The following is an 18753-nucleotide window of genomic DNA, read 5'->3' as shown; positions in this document are numbered from 1 at the left end:
CAAAACTAAATATATGCATTTTATTACAAAACTAGTAGCTCAACAGTGTGTACAAAAACTTGTGTAGTTATTTCAGAATGTACATGTTAATTGTATGATAAATAATTTCACCATGCTTATTCAATATTACAGCTGTGATTGCTTGCAGTGGTAACCTTTGTCAGAATGGAGCTGCTTGTAACCCTGTTGCTGGTTCCTGTACTGCTTACACTTGTACATGTCCATCATGTTTCTCTGGATCATTCTGTGAAACAGGTAAGTTTTAAATGAAGTATTGTAACATTATTTTATTTCAAGCTTATTAAGTTTAATACTATAGAAATATGCACTATTAAATGGTTAATGTGTCATCAGATTTAATCTAAAAAATATTAAATTACCCACAAAAAATAAGTTAATCATTTTAAAATGAAACAAAAAAAACAACTAAATATATACATTGCAATACAAAACTATTAGCTCAACAGTGTGTACAAAAACTATTTTATTGATAAATAATTTGACCATACTTATTCAATATTACAGCTGTGAATGCTTGTAACAATCATGCTTGTCAAAATGGAGCTGTTTGTGTCCCAGTTGCTGGTTCTTGTACTGCTTACACATGTACCTGTTACGGATGTTACACTGAAATATTCTGTCAAACATGTAAGTTAAAAAGATTTGCCGAATCCCAGATTGCCTGAAATTAGTACGATCACAGTGTTAAGTCGCCACATGTGAAACTCAGATAGTTGACTGACTGTAATAAAATATATAACATTTATAGCATAATTAATTAAAATATATTAATATATTTGTATTTTGTAATTTCTTTTTTACTTAATGAAAAGGTATGTCAAATTCATGGCCAATGATTTTAAAAGCTTATTCCAAAACTTATTCTGATAATCATGCACACACTTTAAATTTCACAAAATGGCAGAATACATGAAAATGGAGTAATTTGTGTTTTTTTTAAATCTTTGGCCACACTGATTGTAGCATGCACATTTGACCTGCCCACTCAGCAACAGCAACTGTTAAGCCATGAATTTATAGCTCCATGATTAAACAGTGCTTATGTATGAAATAAATAAATTCTGAAACAACATTCAGCTGGACATATTATTACTATAGTATTTAAATGACATGTAGAATATTGTATTTTAAGAACCATGTCTGCATACTGATAGCATCACTCGTAGGTGATGAAACATTGCTTGTTATTTATTTGGCCTAATTAATAATAAAATAACTCTTTTGCAATAATAAACAACAGTAACATCATATTATAAAATACTTTACTAATGTTTACAAATATTTGATATTTCAGTAATTATTAGTTGTAGTGATGACCTTTGTCAGAATGGAGGTGTTTGTAACGATGTTGCTGGACCTTTTTGTCATACTTTCACCTGCACATGTCCGTCATGCTACACTGGAAGATTCTGTGAAACCAGTAAGTTTATAAACCCTATAAGGCTATCCAATATTCTTTTGAGTAAGTAATACATTTTCAGTATAAAACCCCAAAAACCCATAACTTTGCTTGGGTGTTCCCATTAATAAAGTGATAAAAAGCATAACGCTTAGTTTTGGTTAATAATTGCAATGTTTACAGTATATCTTTTGTACTTAATGAGCTATTAAAAAATGTCTGTGTATGAATGTGAATGTATGTCTTTAATGTATTGTGTGATAATATTTTAACCAAAATTATGAAAACCTGTCAATTATTTGAATACAAACTGTAAAGAAGAAAAAGGCAATATGCATGTTTATCCATTTTTTAGACGTTTTTGTAGTTGCGATATCCAATCTTGAAATAAACCTGATTATCAGCTAATTACTTTATTTTAGTACCTATACTTTATACAATTATGAATTACAGCATTTGATTACTTACTACTGTACTTTGATTTAAGTTATCCAACATCCAACTACATTAAGACACAGAATATTATTATGTTATCTTATTTAATGCATGTTTAAATGGTTAACTTTATTTTGTTTGTTGTTAATAACATCCCAATGACATTCATTCATTCAATTCAGCAAATGCTTGTGATAATAACGTTTGTCAGAATGGAGCTGCTTGTAACACTGTTGCTGGTTCCTGTACTGCTTACACATGTACATGTCCATCATGTTTCACTGGACCCTTCTGTGAAACAGGTAAGTTTTAAATGAAGTATTTTAACATTATTTTATTTCAAGCTTATTATGTTTAATATTATAGAAATGTGCATTATTAATTTTGTATGAACTACATTTGGTCACAACATTTAAAATTAAAGCAAATATTGCAATCTACCAAAAAAAAAATACTATGAAAAATAAATCAACAAATGAAAATTTGCTATGATAATTGATTAAGAATATTAAGAAAGCCAACATGAGTAGGCTACTATACCTATATGAGTTGTACAAGTGTACAACACATTATTGAAAGGTTTAAAATATGGAAAAGAGAATGATATTGTATAATACTGTACTTAGTACCTGTACAGTAGGTTTGTTTGCTATTTTTATATTACAATGTTAGTTGATACCTAGAAAATTCTATTTTTGCTTTGCAACATTAAAATCAATAACAATTAAATTTAGTTCAATTGGTTAATGTATCGTCGGATTTAGTCTAAAAAAATAGAAAATTAGCCACAAAAAACTAAATATACACACTGTAATACAAAACTAGTAGCTCAACAGTGAGTGTACAAATATGTGTTTAGTTGTTTCAGTATGTTCATGTTAATTTTATTGATAAATAATTTCACCATTCAATATTATTTTGTTTCAAGCTTATTATGCTTAATACTATAGAAATCTGCACTATTAAATGTTAGTGTTAACATTAACTTTGTATGAGCTACATTTGGTCACAACACTTTGAAATTAAAGCAAATATGCAATCTACAAAAATTAAATATGAAAAATAATAACAAATGAAAGTTTGCTATGATAATTCATTATTGAACGGTTTAACATGGAAAAGAGAATTTTGTTGTATAATAACTGTACTTAGTACCTGTACAGTAGGTTTGTTTACTATTTTTATATTTCAATGTTTGTTGATACCTGTCAAAATCATAGTTTTGCTTTGCAACATTTAATTCAATAACGATTATATTTAGTTCAATTGGTTAATGTGTCATCAGATTTAATTTGAAAAATAGAAAATTACCCACAAAAAATAAATTAATCATTTTAAATGAAGCAAAAAAAACTAAATATATACATTGCAATAGAACTAGTAGCTCAACAGTGTGTACACAAACTATTTTATTGATAAATAATTTCACCATACTTATTCAATATTACAGGTGTGAATGCTTGTAGTAATAACATTTGTCAAAATGGTGGTGCTTGTAACACTGTTATTGGTTCATGTAACATCTTTTTATTTCAGGCTTATTATGTTTAATACTATAGAAATGTGTGCTATTAAATATTAGTGTTAACATTAACTTTGTATTAGCAACATATAGTCCAGTCAATCTAGTGATATTTAGAGGTAAACCCACCACAAATTGTAATAGTAACGAAACATTGATTTTTTCATTCCAAATGTAGTTTAGAATGACATATTAAAAGTCACCGAAAATTGAAGCATTGGAACACATTATTTTTTACGTAATCTCAACAACTATATAGTGATTTTATTCCGTCAATATTTTTGGGGTAGGGGTAACATTTATGCCCATAACTTGTGGGTTTATAATCCAATCTCAATAATCTTGATATCAATGTGTAGAATATATATTTCTTTCTAAAATGCAATTTAAAAAAACAAAATACAACACTTATTTATATAACTAGAGGTCAAAGGGTTATTGACCTTTTACAAAAAATCATTTTTTCCTTAAAAAAATGATTAACTGCAATATCGTATGCCATAATTGTGGATGCATTTTAATCAAAATTGTGTTTTTTCTGTACCTATCGATATATAAAATAGGAAACATGATGTTAACTAGAAGAATTTTAAAAGTAATGATGTACTATTCTTATTGAAATTGATTCTTGATCAAATGTAATATAAACAATTTTGGGGTAGGGGGTAGCGTTTATGCCTATAATCTATTATTTTATAATCATATCTAAATAGCTTTAGTACCAATGTGTAGAGTATATATATCCAACGAATATACATTAAAAAAACAATTAATACAACAGTTATACGTAACTAGAGGTCAAAAGGTTATTGACCTTTTACAAAAACTCAAATTTTTCCTAACAAAATTATTAACATGCAATGTCTTATTCCATAATTGTCGATGCATTTGATGTAACTTGTGTTTTTTCTGTACCTATCGTCATATGAATTAGGAAAAATGATGTTAAGTATTTTGAATTAATTATGCACTTATAATAAATAAATAAATAATAATAACAATAATAAAAATAATCCTATAATAATGATAAATTGTTATCAACAACAGGTAGTGTAGTAGTAGGTAACATTATTTTATGCCTGCCAATAACATCTAAATAACTACAAATGTGTATAATATGTATTGCTTACTCTAAAAACTAATTGATACAACAGTTTTTATGTAACTATAGAGGTCATTGACCTTTTACGTAAAACTAAATCATGGTTATATATATTTTATTTATATTTTGGTAGTATTTGGTGCAAATAATGTTTTTCCTGTACCTATTGTATCATCATGAAATAGGAAAAATAATGCTAGCTAGAAGAATGATGACTGTCTCAGAGAACAGGACAATAGTCATCTTGTCAAATTTGCTGACGACACTGTCTTGCTGTCTCTCCTTCAAAATTCACAGGACGGTCATGGTTCCGCATTAGATTGTTTTATCCAATTTTGTGGAAACTTCTACTTGGAACCCAATGTGACCAAAACCAAGGACATGATTGTAGATTTTAGGAAGGAGAAAGGACGCAGCCCTCTGATATCCATCATAAATGACGAACCAGCGATATTGTCCATTCCTTTAAATACCTAGGTACTATATTTGAGGACAATCTCAGCTGGGAATTAAATACAGAGGCATGAATAGTAAAGAAAGGACACCAGAGACTTTATCTGTTAAGGAAGCTGAACCATTTTAATGTCGATAGATAAAGTAATTCTCAGGCTTTTTTTATAATTCCTTTATTAAGAACGTTTTAACTTTTTTCCTTTATATGCTGGTTTTTTTAGTCTTAGGGTCAAAGAGAGAAACTCACTACAAAGAATTGTTAACTTAAGTTCTAAATTAATAGGTTGTCAACTTTGTAGCTTATCTTCCTTCTGTGACATGCAAACTCTAGAAAAAAGTAGAGCTATTCTAAAAAATGTTAACCATGCCTTGTTCAGTGATTTCGAGCTTATGCCTCATGGGTGTCGCTTTCGATGCATGTAGAACAAACCGGAAAAGAAATTCGTTTTTGCCAGTTGCCATCCGACTCTTCTTGAACTTTGACTCTTGTTATATTGTACTGTGTATTGTGATATTTTTGTATATTTTGTAGGATCATTTTAATCCAGACCTTTTTATTTGAATTGCTCCGTGTGGGATGATATTGTTAAACCCTTCAAATAGAAAAGGACTCACAACTTATATGTCATCAGTATCACTTTCTTGTTCGGGTATTAGTACAGTGAAATGCCATTGCATTCACCACATGTAGTTCTAGTTACCCCTGAATGCTTCAAGGAGATACTCAGGTGCTGGCTTTAAGTCTGTGTGTAGAGGAACCATGTTTCCATCATCTGATCTTCCATCCCCAATCCTCGGTACACATATCAACCCCACTCCATTGCTAAAAGATAACTTGAACTTGAAATGATGTTAAGTACCTTGGTTGTGGTACGATTATGAAGTTGGCGATATGCGAGGTTGTACTTGTAGATGGGATGGAGTCAAAGGCATTCCACGTTTTCCAGGTCGTCCATTGTACAGACACACTAAATCATTTTCTCTAGCAATCACAATGTCATCCTTTGTAGCTTGTTTGGATCTGAAGACTACAGCATAATGTAAGAAATAAGTGCAATGACAAGCTTTTTTTAGAGGCAATTCTGAAAACTCTGGATGTTGTGTCACCAGTATCGCATGAGCAAACAGAAGGTTATCACAGATGTCTCTCAAAAGTACTGTTTGAACCAGTTTGATAGTCCAGCATCTCAGTTCCAGTCTAAAGAATATCACAATATGTTTTAAATGCTTGACTGCAGAGGAGCACTAGTAGATCCGTGTCATCGGATAATGACAGATGTTTTCCTGTTTGCTGATTCAATGGTTTTTTGTACTATCCGAAAGAACATCTGCATCAGCAGTTGCATTCACTCATTGCCATGTTGTTCAAATACTAGTTACGAAGATTTATAAATTGTTGTTTGTTACAGAAAGTGATCTAATTTTGTGGAACATGTCACTGGTAAAATGTACAGGGACACTACCACCTGACACGCCTTACCATGTGCGCCGTCTTTGGTGTATGAACCGCTTTCATAATCATCAAAGACTATGATGGCAGAGCAATATTTTTTACAGATCTCTACACTATTCCATGGAATGCTGTGCAGTAGAGCACTACCATCTAGAATGTAGGCCTACTGGACATCATTCAGTGATTTGGATGTGTTAGACTATTCAGAAGAAGTTGTTTCCACATAGCATCATGTTGGTTTATTAGCTGAAAGTATTGTAAGTTGGTAGTTTCAAAAAGTGCTGGTGGATAACAAAGTTCATGTTCATGTTGTCACCTCGAGTCTCCTCTGGAACTGTAGGATCAATGCACACATATTTGCCTGTATGTACATATGACTTGATTGCCAGGATCTTGAATACATTGCAAGGCCAAAATATTCAATGCTTAAAATGGATATGAAAGGGTTCCTAGCAATATCATTTTATTGGCTCAACGTGCAGATCAATCAGTTTTAAGCTTGCCATAGTCATACTTAATGTTTTGAAGGACGACAACGCCCTCAAAACGCCCCTGAGAAACCTGTGAAAAACTTTTTGTGACGTCACTAAAAGTTATTTTTGTATTACAGAGATAGGAATTTAGCAGTAAATCATTGATTGATGCAAAAGCATGGTAGTAATTACTTATTGCTTTGATATTTTTATTCTTGGATAAGTATGTTAGCCTAATCGAATAAAATTAATTCATATTATCAACCAAGTTTTTTTTTAAACGGATTTTAATTTCGTTTTTCAAGGCCATCTTTTACGAAATTCATAGCCAAATGCCTATCTTGCTGGGTACACGGAGTTATTTTGCGCATGCGTGAGAATCACAGAGTCGACCACCTTGGCCTCTCTCTCGACCCTCCTCCTCTCGCGAGCGATGTTTATTTCGCTATTTATTATACACGTATTATTGAAACATTCATTTTATTATTATTTCGTTGTAATTAACTGAAATTGATGGAAATTCGTCCACATCGTCTTGTTAACACGGGTGTTAACATCGTTTTGAAGAAACGGTTGGACGAGTAAATGGTGTTTGACAATGCCATGGCCTGGAGCTAGCTAGGCCTATTTAGTAGTGATGATTGCTGGATACGGTGTTTAGTCGCCCGGCCAGAGGTGAGCTGAGAGCGTATGCTCCTTGATGTATCGTTGAGGGTGTTAATGGTAGGCACAATTGTGTTACTGTATTATGTATATACACATTATTTATAAGTACGTTTATTAATATTGTTGTGTGCTGTAGTGTCCTGACTAACGTATTATTAAAATATTTTTTTGTTATTACATGCCGCCCTACTAGCTAGTAGGCTAGGCAACACTGAATACTAAATATTATGATTCCCAATAAAATGAATAGAGTTGGATTTTCTCTAATGTAGTAATAAAGGTTATAACAGGCCAGGCCTAGTTAGGGGTATTTCAGCTTGTATCATATACAGTACAATATACAGTACAGTATACAGTAAATAAACAATTCATTTGTATTTTTACCTACCTACAGGTCTATAATTGGAGTGCAATTATGATAATTGATGGACGGGATAAGCAAATGTATTTATTGATTGGAATGGAAGCGCAAATTATAATATTAAGGTAACAGATACTGAGCATTGCTATTTTAAACTGTTGATCAAACCTACATAATACATTATACTAAATTATTATTTTGTTTTGAGGGCAGATAAACATGTGCTTATTCATTTTCCTTTTTTCAGGTGAATAGAAAGATACCCAGAGTACTTTATAATAGATGCTACTTGGATCATGCTTGCACGATACATTTATGCAGTATACTAAGACACCAAGTATAGAATGAGCGCAGACAATTAAAATTACAGAACTAAATATTTATGAAGAATAGTAAAATATGCATAATAGAATTCTTTAGACGCGAGTGCTAGGGTTACAGTCATACTGTAACTATGGTAATGTACTACCAGACAGTACACTAGTAGCAGTGCATCATATAGTGTTTGTTTTTAACCATCTAAATGGGTCTGGGTATATAAACAAATAAACCACTACTGTACTTCTTTTTTTATTTATTTAGCCAAATACTATGTACAATGGACATTTATGAAAGAATCCATCTCTTGAATATGATGGAGCTGGCTGGTGTTGATGGAATTAAAATGTATCACTCAGGTCTCAAAAGTAATTTATGTCCTGTTTGAAAAATCCTGCTTGTTCCAAACTCATTATGATACATTTGTTCAATAAAATTCATTCCACACACTATTTCTGCCATATAATTTGATGTTTACAATTTTATTACTACTAGTACTATTACAGTTCTTCAAAGCCATCTCATGTACTGTTGATTCCATAAATCTGCAAAGATAAGACCAATAAATGGATGGAAATGTACTATTATTTTTATTCAATCCTACCGCTAGTATTATATTTTATGACTTGGTAACAAACAGAAAGAGGTTATTATTTAATTACACTACAGTTACTAACTAAACTATAATAATCCTCTCGGCCTCACCTCCTCTGCTCGGATCAACTGCCGTTTTGGCTCCGGAGTTTTTTTTAGGGTTATTCCATTATTAAAGTGGGGTGTGTGGTTATGAATATTGTGTGCAGGTACGTCAATAGAAATGACATTGAGACCCCTCTTCTGTCAGCAGTTGACTGGTTCCCGGTCTACCGCCTTGTAATTGACTTAATCATGATCGAATTCCAACAACTTAAGAATATACAAAATGTTTACATAATTATATAACAATGTAGATCTATCTAATAATGTTTTTATTTTTTCGCAGATAAAGGAGGATCATCAATAAAATAATTCCAGGCATTTAATATACGGTTTACTGATAAAATATAATGTACCAATGAAATAAACCTGGTGTTCTGAAACATAACTTTTGCCGGCCTAAACAAAGAAATCACATCAAAGCAGGGTGGAGACGGAATTTTAAGACAAAGGCGTTCTATACAAATGCAAATCATTCATGTATACTTGTTACAAATTTTGTTTAGTTTCTTTATTAAAAGATTTTGATATGCTGTTATATATAAATATTCTAATACATAGAATAGCAAAATTATCATAATACATAGGATAGCAAAAAATAAACCAAACATAACAACAACAAAATTAAATTGACAATGTATTTTTATTTAGAAATTCATTTCAATAATATAAATATTTTTTATTAAATTACATCATTATTTACTTACAATTAATTAATTAATTAACTTACATTACAGTAACTGAATAAATGGTACATAAAATTACTAAATAATTGCACATAAAATGCAGGTTATAATAAAGACATAAGTATACATATAATGGTACAGGTTATAAATATTTAAATTACGCTTTTTAAATGTAATTATAATAATTAATGATGAGAACACTTACGGTTACGAGTAGACATGTACATTGGTACATTACAGTACGAGCAATCCTTGGCAGTTGGATAAAAACCCCTTCGTTGGAAAAAGTCCAGATAGTCATCAAATCCATTAAACAAATGTGGTCCTATCTTCGGCAGCATGGTCCTTGGTTTAAATCGCAGTAAAATCAAATCGAGAACGCAGTAAAATATCGGAGTTGTATAATATAGTTGAACATTTTTCGAAAAATGAGTGATTTGAAGACAACTGATCTTGGTTTATATACATGTGCCATATTTTAGTTTGTATACATAGCTCCATGTCGGCATGAGTGATATTGTTATAATATGCTTTATTATGTAATATTGTAAGCTTCAATGAGACACCTTTGTGCAGCGATAAAAAAAAAGTAAAACTATGCTACAGCGGTTTTTGTTTCTTCACCTGATTACATATATTTTATTAATATTTATTCTTCCCAACCATTTTTTTTTAAACTCAAAATTTGAAACACTACCGTTTAGCTTTTTCATTCAAATTGAAGATTGAATTTAATGAAATTTTATGTACTGTACTGTTTAACAAATCAACATAACGGTACAATAGGTTATGATTATTTCAAACCAAAATAGCTAGGTTTTTAAGGACTGATTTATCTTTAAAAAAACGCCTAGAAATAAAAGAGAGAGAGAGAATAGCAATTACGTGTTGGAATAATACAGTAGTAACGGTACAATATATAATCATTTTGGTAAAGAAAATCGAATACTAGGTTTTTTAAGGTCTGATTAAACCCAAGTGTGACGTCGTCTGGAAGCAGGAATTTAATATTCATAATTAGGTGATCATTTAGAATAAAAATGATCACCTATTGTTATTGTATCAAATCTTTATTGGTTATCCGCAACGAAGTTGCTGATAACCTCTTGTGATTGTACGAAATCATCATCAACATCAACTTTTTATTTCTCTTCTTTCTTTCTGTATGATTTTTGTGCAACGCTTTTCTCTGAAACTTGCAAACATAACATTTTGTGAACTATGTTAACATTTTTACATTTATGTAACGTCGTCAAGCGAAGCTTATATTAATTCATATAAAAATTAAGCCTATCGGATGTTGTGACGTTACCGTATGGCCAGTTGAAGTTAAAAAGTATTTTTTTCATCGCTTTCGTAAAAGTTATACAATTTTTAAATAGCGCGCACCGCCCTTCTACGTGCCAAATTTTCTTCCAATTGTTATATTTTATTACTCAATTCATTATCTTTCGATATTGTTATCTTCAAGTTTATTTTGACGTCATCATACCAAAAAATTTGAACATGATGTGGGTCCCGTAATTTCACCTATGCTACACTGTATATAGATATACACAGTACAGTATATACTGTACATATTGTATATGGCATATAATAGGCACAACTCAGCACTATAAGCGTATAATAGGATGGCATACATCAACATTTTCCGATTGTATGTTAACGTAGGTGCATGTTTAAAAAATATGAATGTCAATAAAATGATAAAAATGATCACCTATAATTCGTCAAAGTGACGAATTAAATTCTAGTTACAAGTTGTACTTGGATATCAAACTGTCTATTTGGTCGTCTTGAGCCTCAAGAGAATAGCAACTATGTATGAGCTGTAATAAACAGTAAGTACAGTATAGAAATCATATATCGACTAGCATTAAAATTACAAGTGGGAGTCTGTAGTACAGTGAACAATTTCATTTCAAAATTTTAGCAAAATTGCTAATCAAACTGATTTAGTCGAGAAACATAGTTTTGTATTGTATTTTTGCTACACAATTTTCGAAATGTGTAGCAATAAGGTTGTTTTGTATAGCTTTTTGCTATGCCACACTGGCGAAATTATTCCTTGTAGTAGATAAAAGAGACGTTCAAAACAGGTTAAAAAAGAAAATCATAGTACGGTTATTATTGTACAGTATATTAATTAAACAAGCTGAACATTTTATATAGTGATTTAATACGCAAATAATGTTTCTACATTTTTTTTACTGCAGAGTTTACGTGAATTTCTGTCAGCATTGATCATGTTGTATTCCACCACCAGATTTGCATTTGTATAGAACGCCTTTGTCTTAAAATTCCGTCTCCACCCTGCTTTGACGTGATTTCTTTGTTTAACATACCTAGGTCTATTGTTCTATTGTGGCAGTCCAGCAATCACATAGTGGTTTTCTAACGTTAGTGTTTGGTTAATGTTTAGGTTCACTAATAACCGTTATTTTATTACATTTCTATAACGTAAAAAGAAACATTCAGATAACGTATTTAGGTTAGCATTTACAGGATACATAACGCTATAAAAACGGTACTTGAATTTTAAAACTATAAAAATCTGAAAAAAAAATAAATAAAAACATTATTAGATAATGCCTCATTTCTATCATTTTATTATACATAACCCTAACCCTTTATTTGTTAATACTGTACTAACTTAATTATTTAGATAGATTTAGATACACAAAGGCGCTAGGCCGGCAAAAGTTATTAAAATATGTTTCAGAACACCAGGTTTATTTCATTGGTACATTATATTTTATCAGTAAACCGTATATTAAATGCCTGGAATTTTTATCATTTTATTTTATTGATGATCCTCCTTTATCTGCAAAAAAGTAAAAACATTATTAGATAGGTCTACATTGTTATATAATTATGTAAACATTTTGTATATTCTTAAGTTATTGGAATTCGATCATGATTAAGTCAATTACAAGGCGGTAGACCGGGAACCAGTCAACTGACAGAAGAGGGCTCTCAATGTCATTTCTATTGACGTACCTGCACACAATATTCATAACCACACACCCCCACTTTAATAATGGAATAACCCTAAAAAAAACTCCGGAGCCAAAACGGCAGTTGATCCCTCTGCTCTACTTTAATTATTAGTATTATTATATTACTATATTAGTCAATAACAAAAGTCAGAGCAAAAAAAGTTCAACACAAGCTTACCTTTTTTATTTACGTCGCCTTTTACATACGTCTACGCCCGCGCCTTGTCCACTTCCTGGAGGTTCGTCGGTGGACCGGCGACTGCTACTCTCTTGTACTGTAGGCCATGGAGTAACTCCATGTGTAGGCCTAGCCTACTACTAGCGAATTTAGAAGAAACTATAGTCTACTAGACCTAGCCTAATTTGTAGTCTGTGTGAGTGGTTTAGTGCGAGAAGTACAAATACACACTTTCTTCTTTTCACGTACAATCTTTGCAGACATAACTTTTTATTGATTTGTGAAATATCGATATTTTCTACGACTGCAGCAACAGGGAGCTTGCAACACGCGAGTCTCGTGTAGCATGGGTTTGTTTATTTTGTTTACACCACACAGTCCGCGAACGAGACAAGGCGGTGATTGGACTGTATTAAAATAAATTAACCAATCACAAAACGACTGCTGCCGTGGCTACAACCCCGGGTGTTTCAAACTCTAAATTTGACGATCTTGTACGTGCGTATAGAACGTTCATAAAAATTAAGATGGCGTGCCAGTTGGTCGGCCATTTTGCGGACGTTTTATACCAAAATTTAATTTGTTTATTTCTCAATTTCTACTAGGTATTTGAATCTAATTTTTTGTGTGCTGTTTATTAACATTAAAAGGATTCATACAAAGTCCTTTTTGTGAAATTTTAAAATCCTTTCATATCCATTTTAATACCACATTGCTTATATTCCGAATCACCTGCAGTAACTCCCGTACAATGGTATGAAGTCTCTGAGTCGTAACCAAATGTATTTTTCAATTGCCATTGTGTCCCTGACGTGTGGCCATAAGGTCTTATGTTGGCCGCTGCTGGAGTAACGCCCTGAGTGTTGACAAAGTGCGAGGCAGCGAGGCACGCGAGGCATGTCAAATATTTGTGCGAGGCATCATTTTATCATTTCCAAAAGTGCGAGGCATGCGAGGCATATAGTTTACAATTTCAAAAAGGTGCGAGGCATATCTTAACGTGCTATTATGCTATATTATAGGCCTAATAATCAATCGATACAAGCGTATCTAAATAGATTCGTGTATACACTCATCATGTTGTTTATTTTTATGTAACGATTGTTTTTTCATTCAAGTCATATCGTGTCAAATTTTACTTTTACAAAAGTGCCCAAACTACGGTTCAAAAATCTGAACGACAGTCTTCAACTTTCGATAAACAATAATTGTTATAGCGACACACTCATCAAATGACTGCAATGTTTGTTGGCATTTCGAGCGTGTTCACTCACATGTCTCTCGAACATAGCAGAGTGAAAATAATATTTTGTCACACCCCTGCGCCTAGATCCAGTAGACCCGAGAGATGGAAAATCCCTCTTTACTATTTAGCAGGTAGCGGAATGATTCAGCCCTCAGCTCAGAGGATTGTGGTGCATTCCCCTCCTATAGCACGTGGTTTCAGCAGCAACGCACAGACTTCTCTCTGAGCGGCGTGCCAAAGACATTTTTGACATTCCATTCTCTAGGAACAACACGTGTACCTCTCTCGCAAATAAGGTGAACAGCGATTGCCAGGACAAGTTCAATAACTGGCGGTGAATAAAAGGTAACTGATATGCCGATCCAATAACATGCCGCAAAGAAAAAAATTGCGACAGAATTCTGGAGCGCGTGTGAAAAAAGACTTACGTCCGACAATTGTAATACTAGGCCTATTAAACTTTAGCTAATATGCTTAGCCCTAACCTAGATAAGAGGCCTATGTAGAAAATAATTTAATCAATTTTGATATAATAATAATTGGTGTAATATTTAATAATGATACACTATTCCTGTTTTAGTAAGCTAGGTATATTACGAACGATTTTTATTTATTGTTGTCCATGTACGTACTAATAAACCTGGCGCTAGTTTCCTTCGCTTGTATTTTTACTCCAAATTTGATAACTAACTTTATCGTGTGAATACCACACCTTAGAAGTATACCTCATGAGTACTTTAATGAAAGAATCACATAAAAATTAACAAATAAATCCTTAAATTAATGATTTTACAGGCGTGTTTCTCGCACACTGTTCGCGAATTTCACTTATTCAATGTTCAATATTTTTGTTTCTATGGAGCGCCAAAAGAGCAACGATAATAGAGGACTAAAACTCAGTGGAATGCGTCAATTTCTCATGCATTTATTGGTGAAAAACACGTTTTATTTCAATATATTTGTTGAATTTGTCAATAAAAATGCTGTAATATGTTACTGCTGATACTGTTCTGTTTTCAAAGAATAATAATCGATCCTAAATCAACATCACTACCTAGTCTAGACCTAGGACATCCTACTAAGGATATTATGATGAATTTTTCTATTTTATTCTTTAAAAGGTTACCGAAACCGTGTACATTATCAACAGTACACCGGTGAACAGGGGTGTGTAGAAAGCGACGACCTCGAATTGGACGACCCCAACGACCCGGGCGACCTCGAATTGAACGACCTCGAATTGAACGACCCATAACACGAAATCGACGACCCCTATAGCCTAGCCTAGCCTAGGCCTAAGTGTGGTATAACATCCCGAAGCCGAACATAGCCAAAGACCTTTAAACTATACCTTATTATAAGGAAGCAAGCAATTGATTGAAAAAATACAGAAATATCGCCATTTGATACTGATTGTGTCGACACGAACAAACGAAAAGATATGGAACGCCAAGAGTGCATCATTAAAACTGCATTCGACATATTAAAAATAAATTAAAAAGAAATAAATATTATACAATACATGGTTAAACCATGGACGTATAATTACATCTCGTCTTCTTATAACGAACACTATAGGCCTACCAAGCAGCGTAACATGTGCATGGGGGGATATGACCGGTTGGGCCGCCGACAAGTTGAGCCGCCGGTAATTTCTATGAAATGGCCAGTGCGTCTTTTACGACATTTCGCGTAGTGATAGAGTGGTGTCCTAGTAGGCCCTACATAAGTTCATGGTCTTTAGGTTTATTGTGTCATGAAAATAAATAATAATTACATACTACAATTTTGTTGGTTTGAAACAGCAAAGGAAAGTAGTCATATTTAATAATTTAATTGTTTTTAATCTTTCAAGGTAAAAATGCAGTGCACTCCATAATATTTTCTCGCGTGTATGCCTACACGTAAAATCACGTTGTCTCTCAGGACTAATAGAGTATTGATATTCTTCGAATGAGGTTAAATAATAATTATTTTTTATTTACTATCTTTTATTATCATATTTTATTGAATTTTACAATGTTAATACACAAAATATTTTACAAAAAAACGGTGATTTTATGCAATTATTTTACTTCAACTGCCGCCTGAGGGGGCAACATGTTTACGTCATTTTTGGCTAAAAACGATCATTTTGTTTTAGGCCTTATATTTTGGAATATACAAGTCAGATATTCATAATTATTTCTCTTTAATTATATTATTTAATAATATATGCTAAAAACCGTGATATATAAACTTTGGAATATACATCGTTATATCTAATAATTAATATAAATAGAACTTCTATTAAATAGAAACGAGCACCGGCGAAAGTAAGCATTTGGCGTTTCATAGAAAATAACGTTTTTCTGGCGGCGCCTCAACTTGTCGGCGGCTCAACTTGGCCTGCATGGGGAGGGCCATAAGAAAGCTTTACATTTCACACATGCATTGTATACGGTCAAACCATGGAGGTATAAAAATATTTTTACCAAACCATGGAGCTGGTCAAACCATGGAGGTAAAATATACCTCCATGGTCAAACCTTACCTGCCGCTGAAAAAGGGGCCTGGTTTGCCATGTTTATGATATTTCGTGTGCTAATCGAGTCGAATGCAGTTTTAATGATGCACTCTTGGCGTTCCATATCTGTTCGTTTGTTCGTGTCGACACATTCAGTATCAAATGGCGATATTTCTGTATTTTTTCAATCAATTGCTTGCTTGAATTGCGAGTATATATAAGGTATGGTTTAAAGATCTTTGGTTATGTTCGGCTTCGGGATGTTATACCATACTTAGGCCTAGGCTAGGCTAGGCTATTATAGGGGTCGTCGGTTTCGTGTTATGGGTCGTCCAATTCTAGGTCGTCCAATTCGAGGTCGCCCGGGTCGTTGGGGTCGTCCAATTCGAGGTCGTCGCTTTCTACACACCCCGGTGAACAGTAACATTTTTCTTTACTGACAGTGACAAAATCTATTGAAATTGTACTTGATTTTCACCAAATAATGCGTTAAATATAAATGGATTCCACAGAGTTTTTAGCCCTCTAATTAATTTTGCTCTTTTGGCGTTCCATAGAAACCAAAATATTGAACATTGAGTGTGCGAAATGCGAGAAAAACAACGTCTGTAAAATCACCAATTTAATGGATTTATTGTTACTTTTATGTGATTTTTCTTCATTAAAGTAGGCCTACTAATTCTAAGCTGTGGTATTCAGGATAAAGTTGGTTAAAATACAAGGCAGGTGCAAAAGGAAACTAGCCTAGCGGGCCTAGGCCTAGGCTACTTCAATTTCGGTGATTTCCTGCCTTGCAATTTTGAGAAATGATAAAATGATGCCTCGCATTTTTTGATGATGGTAAAACGATGCCTCGCATAAATTTCTGACTTGCCTCGCATGCCTTCCCTGCCTCGCGTGCCTCGCTGCCTCGCACTTTGTTACTACCCTATTTAACGCCCTGATGCTATTGCATTATTTTTCATTACATACATTTCAGCGCAGATTTGGTCTGGATGTACTCATTCCTATATCTCTTGCCAAACCTCTGGTTTTCTTTGAGGCTTCTCATAGAAACCCTTTCAATCGGTGTCAGATGAAATCGGTCGCGCTTGAAATCGGTCGCGTTGGAAATCGGTCGCGATAAAATCAACTTCCGGTATTTTGTATGGCGCGCCGCTAGAGCTGTACCTTTGATGATATCGGTCGCGTTTGAAATCGGTCGCGTTTGAAATCGGTCGCGCTATTTTGTATGGATCGAGCGGGATGCATGCTAGAGCGGGATATACATTTTTCGTTTATATAGTTAATTGATATTTTTTAGGAACTAGATTATTTGTGGATATTTTTTACTTGGTTAATAAATATTTATTATCAATCATTAAATTAATTTTTTTGTATTTCACAGGTCTTGGAGAAGGACTGTGTCTTTTCAAAATGGCCATTTCTAAACACGTTTAAATATTATATTAGGCATAATGTTATATTAGGCATATAATAATTTACCTAGGACCACAATGGAAATTTAGGACCACAATGGAAATAAGTTTGCCGTCTCGGTACTTTTTTGTGTTTTTATCCTATTGATTTTATATCAGAATAAAGAAATAAAAATAAAATACCTCTATTTATATGTACTGTAATTAATATATTATATAGAGAAACGTCTGTCGTGTCTTTTATTATGCAAACAATTACGTAAAAGAGAACAATTTATTTAAAAACAATAATTTTTACAATATAGCCCGTAAAGCCAGCGTATCCATTTTTATACTTATGCATATATGTGGCAGATTATATCATATCCATGTCGTTAACAACATACTATTCGATCACCTTATTTTTATTTCTATCCGTTATGTAGGATAATATTAAGTGTATAATGATTATTGTTGAGGCAAATCACGTGTATATTTTTATTTCTAATGTTTAAAATAGTTTTTAGTAAAATAATCATTATATGCGGATGGTTAAAAGGCGAGTTACTGAAATAAACCCCCGAATAAGCCATATCGACTGAGATGCGCCTTCTATGATCGTGAAGCTGTTTCCTCTAACAATACGTTATTTTGCTGACGGGGTTTCCCCTTTTTAAAAAACACGCACTTGTTAGTATGTCAACTCATGGACAAAACACGACGATCGTTGTCCATGGCGAGATAAAGATGACGTCTATTACTAATAACCATACGTTTGAAACGTCTATAGGCCTCCTGCACGTGTTTTTGTGAAACGATTCAATGAGCTATAGATGCTCGAC

General features: G+C 32.9%; 1 protein-coding gene and 2 long non-coding RNA genes across 3 annotated transcripts in view; 2 read left to right on the top strand and 1 right to left on the bottom strand.

Moving 5' to 3' along the window:
* Nucleotides 1–18753, bottom strand: part of LOC140040484 (small ribosomal subunit protein eS26) — a 375295-nt gene that overhangs the window by 204730 nt on the left and 151812 nt on the right. The window lies entirely within an intron of this gene.
* On the top strand, nucleotides 1376–18393 carry LOC140040488 (uncharacterized). The gene is made up of 3 exons (XR_011842724.1): nucleotides 1376–1441; nucleotides 2038–2157; nucleotides 17902–18393. It is a non-coding gene; the product is annotated as an uncharacterized lncRNA (long non-coding RNA).
* LOC140040485 (uncharacterized) lies at nucleotides 6896–8655 on the top strand. Its single transcript, XR_011842719.1, has 3 exons — nucleotides 6896–7581; nucleotides 7919–8010; nucleotides 8133–8655. It is a non-coding gene; the product is annotated as an uncharacterized lncRNA (long non-coding RNA).

This window comes from Antedon mediterranea, chromosome 2 (genome assembly GCF_964355755.1).
Source record: "Antedon mediterranea chromosome 2, ecAntMedi1.1, whole genome shotgun sequence".
NCBI lineage: Eukaryota > Metazoa > Echinodermata > Crinoidea > Comatulida > Antedonidae > Antedon > Antedon mediterranea.
The sequence above is the reverse complement of the archived record's forward strand: the minus strand, read 5'-3'. Positions and strand labels throughout refer to the sequence as shown.